Raw genomic sequence first — 7,800 nt, forward strand, 5'->3', positions numbered from 1 at the left:
TTTCCTCCTCCTGGGAATGCTTTCTCTAAACCACTGAAATCACGAGTCTAATCCCTATGATGACAGACCAAAGAGTCAGTTCTTCAACTGCATATTTCTACATTTGGACAATGTACTGAACCTAAAATTGAAAAAAGGAATCTAGTGCAGAGAGCTTTTTTTTTTTAATTAAAACTTTTTATTTACAAACATATGTGTGGGTAATTTTTCCAACATTGACCCTTATATTGTTCCAAATTTTCTCCTCCTTCCCCTCACCCTCTTCTCTAGCTGGCAGGTAGTCCAATACATGTTAAATATGTTGAAATACATGTTAGATACAATATATACATATTTATACAGTTATCTTGTTGCACAAGAAAAATCAGATCAAGAAGGAAGTAAAAGAAAACCTGAGAAAGAAAATAAAATGTAAGCAAACAATAACAGAGAGAGTGAGAATGCTATGTTATATTCCACACTGTTCCCATGGTTCTCTCTCTGAATATAGATGGCTCCCTTAGTCACTGCACAAGTGAAATAGTGTGTGTGTGTGTGTGTGTGTGTGTGTGGCAGTATGCATAGTAAATAAAATGATGGCTCAGGAAACTTGGATTAAAATTATGCCTTTGACATTTCCTAATTATACAAATATAAACAAACCACAACCCTTCCTAACTTCAATTTTCTTGTGTTAAATGGTAATAATAGTATTCATATCATCAGCCAATGTAAAGTTTCAATGAATTAATATATGGAAAAGATCTTGCAGACCTTAAAAGTGTTATGTAAAGTCAGTTATCATTTACTATACATTTGCAGTCTGTGGAATATGACAGTCTCCATGGAAATCAAAACCAAGAGTCACCCAAAAGAGAAAAGAATTTTTTGAAGTCTTTGTGCAATGTTAGGGTCTATTGGATTCCAAGTTCAATGGTGAAGGTCTTTCTTACTATGGGCAGTAGAATTATATGCAGACTTACTTAGCTGAGAAAACTCCTTCAACTGTAACTGGTTCTACAATACTCTCTAGTTTGAATGGGCGGGGAAGGGTCTTGTGAATAAAAGGGACAACCCTAAGCCTCTATCTGGATTAATCCATTTATGCCAGAAAGGTCTTGTTTGAACTACTTATTTTTTTTAAATAACTTTTTATTGATAGAACCCATGCCAGGGTAATTTTTTACAGCATTATCCCTTGCACTCACTTCTGTTCCTATTTTTCCCCTCCCTCCCTCCACCCCCTCCCCCAGATAGCAAGCAGTCCTTTACATGTTGAATGGGTTGCAGTATATCCTAGATACAATATATGTGTGCAGAACCAAACAGTTTTCTTGTTGCACAGGGAGAATTGGATTCAGAAGGCATAAATAACCCGGGAAGAAAAACAAAAATGCAAGCAGTTTATATTCATTTTCCAGTGTTCTTTCTTGGGTGTAGCTGCTTTTGTCCATCTTTGATCAATTAAAGCTCTCTTTATCGAAGAGGTCCACTTCCATCAGAATACATCCTCAAACAGTATCGTTGTTGAGGTATATAATGATCTCCTGGTTCTGCTCATTCCACCCAGAATCAGTTCATGCAAGTCTCGCCAGTCCTCTCTGTATTCATCCCACTGGTCATTGCCCACAGAACAACAATATTCCACAACGTTCATATACCACAATTCACTTAACCATTCTCCAATTGATGGGCATCCAATCATTTTCCAGCTTCTAACCACTACAAACAGGGCTGCCACAAATATTTTGGCACATACAGGTCCCTTTCCCTTCTTTAGTATCTCTTTGGGGTATAAGCCCAGTAGAAACACTGCTGGATCAAAGGGTGTGCACAGCCCGACAACTCCTTGAGCATAGCTCCAAGTTGCTCTCCAGAATGGCTGGATGTGTTCACAATTCCACCAACAATGTATCAGTGTCCCTGTTTTCCCATATCCCCTCCAACATTCCACATTATCTTTCCCTGTCACTCTAGCCAATCTGACAGGTGTGTAGTGGTATCTCAGAGTTGTCTTAATTTGCATTTCTCTGATTAATAATGACTTGGAGCATATTTTCATATGTCTATAAATAGTTTCAATTTCTTCTTCTGAGAATTGTCTGTTGAACTACTTATTGTCATTAGTTTATCTCCTTACTTTGCAGGAAGTCCACAAGGACTTTTAGTGCCTCCTAACTTTTAGCCTTTTGAAGCAATTTCAGGTGATTCTAGCCTGGTTTTGATTTCTCCCTGAGGTTTCTCCTATGATGCCATTAATGACAGTCACAGTCAAGATGAGCTGGAAATAAGGAGACAATATGAGCCAGAATCTGGTGTTTAAGATGCCACTAAATTTTTAAAATCCTGCTCTGTATTTTTTCACTCTGAAATTGGTTTGGATGAGTTGCGGAAGCTTCAGATAAGCCTATAACCACAATTTATCTCTATAGTGCAAAGCATTTTCTTTATCATTCCCTTGTAAGGTAGGGAATATATTATTTTTCCAAGAATGTATAATTTTCCCTAGAGGTAACTGGGGGTAGTGCATTGGATAGCGCCTTGACCTTTTTCAGGAAAACCAGAGCTCAGATCAGACCACACAGAGTGGTAATTTGACCTTTGCTCTTGGGGAAGACCATGACATCGGGGAATATGATGCTGTGACATGCAGGCAAATTGGGACTTAAGCGAGGGAAGGCTGGACAAGGTCACCTGCCTCACTTTTTCCTCCAAAGACTCCATCTGGGTCCAGTGACAGATCAGGATGACTGGAGATGGTGGATGCAACGGGAGACCTTGGCCTTAGATCAGGCTTCAGACAGTAATTGCTCTGTATTCCTGGGCAAATCACTTAAACTCAAGTTTCTTCAATTGTAAAACAAGGATCCTAATAGCACCCACCTCCCAGGAATGATGTGAGAATCAAATGAAATGATCCTCGTAAAAAGTTCTTAGCACTGGACCTGGAACATAATGGGCTCTGGGTAAATGTTTGTTTCTTCCCTACTCCATCCCTCAGAGGAGTTCACCATCTGCCCCTGGTTACCTGGCATGCAGATTGGTATTCAAATGCAGTTTCAAGACTCCACAATCAGTTCTCTTACTGGCCTGTCACTGCCTCTCAGTCACCAAGTGTTAGAAACAGAGCAGAGAACCCCTAGAAAGCTACGCCATGATTATATAAGGAATGCTTCAGTACTAAAGATCCTTTATTTCCAATGGGAGTGCTCTCTTCATGGACGTGTATCACTCTCCCTATGGCCCTCACAGAGTTGATCGGCTGTAAATTGCTGAAGCCGGGAAATTCATGGTCCTATGGACAACTTGAGGATGAATCTGTGAACTTAGCTAGATTTTCTCAAACTCAGTTTCTTCAATGTAAAGCGGGCATAATCATAACACCTAACAGAATTGTAAGAATCAAATGGAATATTGTATAAGTGGTGTATTTCTACCTGCCTTACACTATACCCCTCTTACATATATATATATATATATATTTTTTTAATAACTTTTTATTGACAGACTCTTACATATTTATAAAGTATATGTGGTTGGGCAGTGTATCATAATATATAGGTGCTTGACATGTAGCACAAGTGGATACCTGATCTGGATCTATTCCACTCTGTCTCCAAGGGAAATAAAGATTTTTGCCCTTTGTGAAGGGCAAGAAGAAGACTATGGCCATGTTTCTAGTATTCTAACAAGGATGGCCATGGCTAAGTGGTCTCTCCTATCTGCAAGAGGAATATTGGGTTAAAACTGAACATATTCACCACTCCTCAACTATCAATGATGAGGGGTTCAGAATAAAAGGCATTTAATCTTTCAAGGAGAGAATAACATAAATCCCAGCTCCTTCCTGCAAAATGAAAAAAAAAAAAACTTATCATGAAGAGCTAGTAAACTTCTTTGCCAAAGTAAGAAATAAATATAAATTGGAGAACTTAAACAGTAAAATACACCAGAGTAAATGAGCTCTTCAATTTGAGAGCAAGAAAAAGTCTCTGTTCAATAAAGGAGAGAGAACTGAGGAGGATCATTCTTAGTCTTTAGGACTACAGGTTTTGAGAGAAGGGAAGGCTTCTTCCTCTGTGACTGCAAGGAGATCTGTTTGCCATTCAAAAGTCTAAACTTAACTTCCTCAACTGCCTTCCTTACAGTTTTCCAACAGACAGAAGTCTTTTATCTACTTAGACAGATTCAAGATATTGAGGTATAGCATTCTCTCAGTCAGGAATCATATTCTCATCCCTCTGGAAAACCATCCCAGATTTGAGTGGAGATGCTGTATATATAATTTGTAAACCTTAAAAGATCAAATAAATGTTACACTGCTGCTACTACTACTATCCCCACTACCACCACTGTGACCATTACTGCTACTCAGACTGCTTTTGCTGCTGCTACTATTTTATTACTACCATCAGCACTACTACCACCATATTACCACTACAACCACTACTACCATTACTAACACTGGGACAACAAACATAGAGTTGGTCACCAGGTCTATATCTAAATCATTCTAATGTTCCAAATCCTGCCAGATCTTGGATTTTCTTGATATATGTAGCCTTCAGAATCCTAATGACCTCCATACAATGATAAGGCATCAGAGAAGAATATACAGCATAATGCTATTGCTTGGTTAATATGGCATATTATTTATGAGCTTGTAGGGCTAATATAGACATGGAGTAACTTGGATATCCCTGGAGTGCAGAGGATTTCCAATTCACTTCTTAAAGAATTCTTACAGAAATAACTGAAATCAAAGAGCAAAGTATAATAACTTCCTTCCAGCAAGTTTCTAATTAATTCTGGATTAATTCATTTTAATGAAGTTTGAATTAATTACTGGGTATTTGTAAAGAACTTTGAACAGTCTTAATACAAAATTTCACTAAAAGAAACAGAATTAAATCTGCATCACATTAATATTAAGAACAAATCCTAAATAATCACAATTCTTCAGGCCTTTTCCTTGTCAATAATTTTCACTGGGGCCATGTTCACTGTGCAGAGCTGCACATCCAAGTATGGGACTCAAAGAGGTAGCTGGCGGGTTTGGAACCGTAATGCATGTGTAGGGAACAGATTTGGTTGTAGCCTGAGAGATGAAAAATTAGTGGCCTGGAAAGTCAATTGAAAAACCAAAGCAAGCTGACATTTTGATTACTCAAATAGTCTAATTTTCTCTGTTGTGCACAGATGACTTTTCTCTAAAGGACCTCTTTCCCCAGGATAGGTTTGGACAAATGGCTAATATTATAGGCATCTTTAAAATGAATGCCCCTGACAAGTATTTACTATGCTTAGTAAATTTTGCACCTTGAAATCTTATCCTGACCGGTGAGATTGTTGTCCTTTCTATTAGATCAGACAAATTCATTCAAGAAGCTTTCCTCTTTTCTAGTGGGTAATGTTTTCTGAACTGCCTTAGCCCATGAAACAACCCTGACTTGACTTCTGCCTGGATCAGTTTGCAGCTGGGCTCTTATATCTGGAAATAAAAACTTGGAAGTCATCTAGTTCAACTCATTTTACAGAAGAGGAAACTGAGACCTAGGGAGAATAACAATTTTTTAATGGTCACACAAATGGCAGAGATAGACCACTCTCAGGTCCATTGATTGAAGCACTTCAGAATTGTAAAGTACTGAACATTGTGTTATCTTGGCTATCTGAGGCTATATTTGAACCTGGGTTTTCTTGGCTTTTTAAATGCTTTTCTTTTTCTATGGTATGTATTGCAAGTTGAAGATTTTTTTTTACCATGGATAACATTAGGGTAGAATCATGTTTTTTTTTTTAATTTTTCTAAATGGTGAGTTTAGGATGCAGGTCACTAACTCTCCTAATTTCTAATTCCTCCTCCCTTCCCACCTCCCCCAGATGGCAGGTTGACCAATACATGTTAAATATGTTAAAGTATATGTTAAATACAACATATGTGTACATGTCCATACAGTTGTTTTGTTGCACAAAAAGAGTCGGACTTTGAAATGGTGTACAATTAGCCTGTGAAGGAAATAAAAAATGCAGGTGAACAAAAATAGAGGGATTGGGAATTTTATGTAGGGGTTCACACTTATTTCCCAGAGTTCTTTCTTTGGGTGTAACTAGTTCAATTCATTACTGCTCTATTGGAACTGATTTGGTTCATCTCATTGCTGAAAAGGGCCACATCCATCAGAACTGATCATTGTACAGTATTGTTGTTGAAGTATATAATGATCTCCTGGTCCTGCTCATTTCACTTAGCATCAGTCCATGTAAGTCTCTCCAAGCCTTTCTGAAATCTTCCTGCTGGTCATTTCTTACTGAAAAATAATATTCCATAATATTCATATACCACAATTTATTCAGCCATTCTCCAATTGAGGGCATCCACTCAGTTTCCAGTTTCTAGCCACTACAAACAGGGCTGCCACAAACATTTTTGCACATACAGGTCCCTTTCCCTTCTTTAGTATCTCTTTGGGATATAAGCCCAGTAGTAACACTGCTGGATCAAAGGGAATGCACCACAGTTTGATAGCTTTTTGAGCATAGTTCCAAATTGCTCTCCCAAATGGCTGGATGTATTCACAATTCCACCAATAATGTACTAGTGTCCCTGTTTTCCCACATCCCTTTCAGCATTCTACATTATCTTTCACTATTATTCTAGCCAATCTGACAGGTGTGTAATGGTATCTCAGCATTGTCTTAATTTGCCTTTCTCTGATTAATAATGACTTGGAGCATCTTTTCATATGGCTAGAAATAGTTTCAATTTCTTCATCTGAGAATTGTTTGTGCATATCCTTTGACCATTTACCAATTGGAAAATGGCTTGATTTCTTATAAATTAGAGTCAATTCTCTATATATTGGAAATGAGGCCTTTATCAGAAACCAAAGGTTCCTTTTAAAGAATCAGAAGACAATGTGTCACCAGAGTACTAGAACTGATAGGTCCTACTAATCCACTCAGCTAGTAGACATTTATTAATAGCCCATTGTGCTAAGCTCTGAAAATGCACAGAAAGGCAAAAGTAGCCTCCTCCCTGAGAGTTGGGGATGGGCCATTAGTTAAAGCCTTCTGGGAAGGCAGGTTCTAACCTGACTTTTGAAAGAGAATAGGGATTCTAAGGAAGTGTGGGGAGGAGAGAAAACATTTAGATAACACCATTTATTTAGCCACCCTACCTTCCAATCAATGGGCATTTGCTTTTATCTCAGTTCTTTGTTACCTAAAAAGTGATGCTATCAATATTTTCGTATGGATGGAACCTTTATTTTGGTCTTTGACATTTCCTTAGGGTATAAATACAGCAATTTCCCATTGATTTTTTTTGGAGGGTGGGGATAGCTATAATTTTATTGGTATAAAGAATGCCCAGTGAGGATCCATCCTCTGACAATGCAGATGGAAGAATTACCTATAGTTACACATGGCCAATAGGTATCCAAGCCCACTAATTCTTAAAAAAAAACAAAAAAAAAACTTTATTGATCTTTTATTTTTACATTACTGGATTTTCCCCCCTCCCCATATACCTCTTTCTTTACCAACTAGAGAGCCATTTCTTATAATGGGATTTTTTTTTTCAAGAAAAAGAATATGAAGAGAGGAAAGAAGTCAATAAAACCATACATAAAAAGCCTAATGTTAATCAATTTATATATTTATTGCATAAATTGCTACAGGCTTCCCTGCCTCCAATTTTTCAAGGGAGTCAGGTGAGGTATCTTCTCATATCTTTTCTTCGGGACCTCCTCGCTAGTTCTTTTGTAATTCTGCAACATTCATTTTCTATTGGTTTGCAGGAGTTCTTTTCATTTCCAT

Source organism: Antechinus flavipes, chromosome 1 (genome assembly GCF_016432865.1).
Source record: "Antechinus flavipes isolate AdamAnt ecotype Samford, QLD, Australia chromosome 1, AdamAnt_v2, whole genome shotgun sequence".
Classification (NCBI taxonomy): domain Eukaryota; kingdom Metazoa; phylum Chordata; class Mammalia; order Dasyuromorphia; family Dasyuridae; genus Antechinus; species Antechinus flavipes.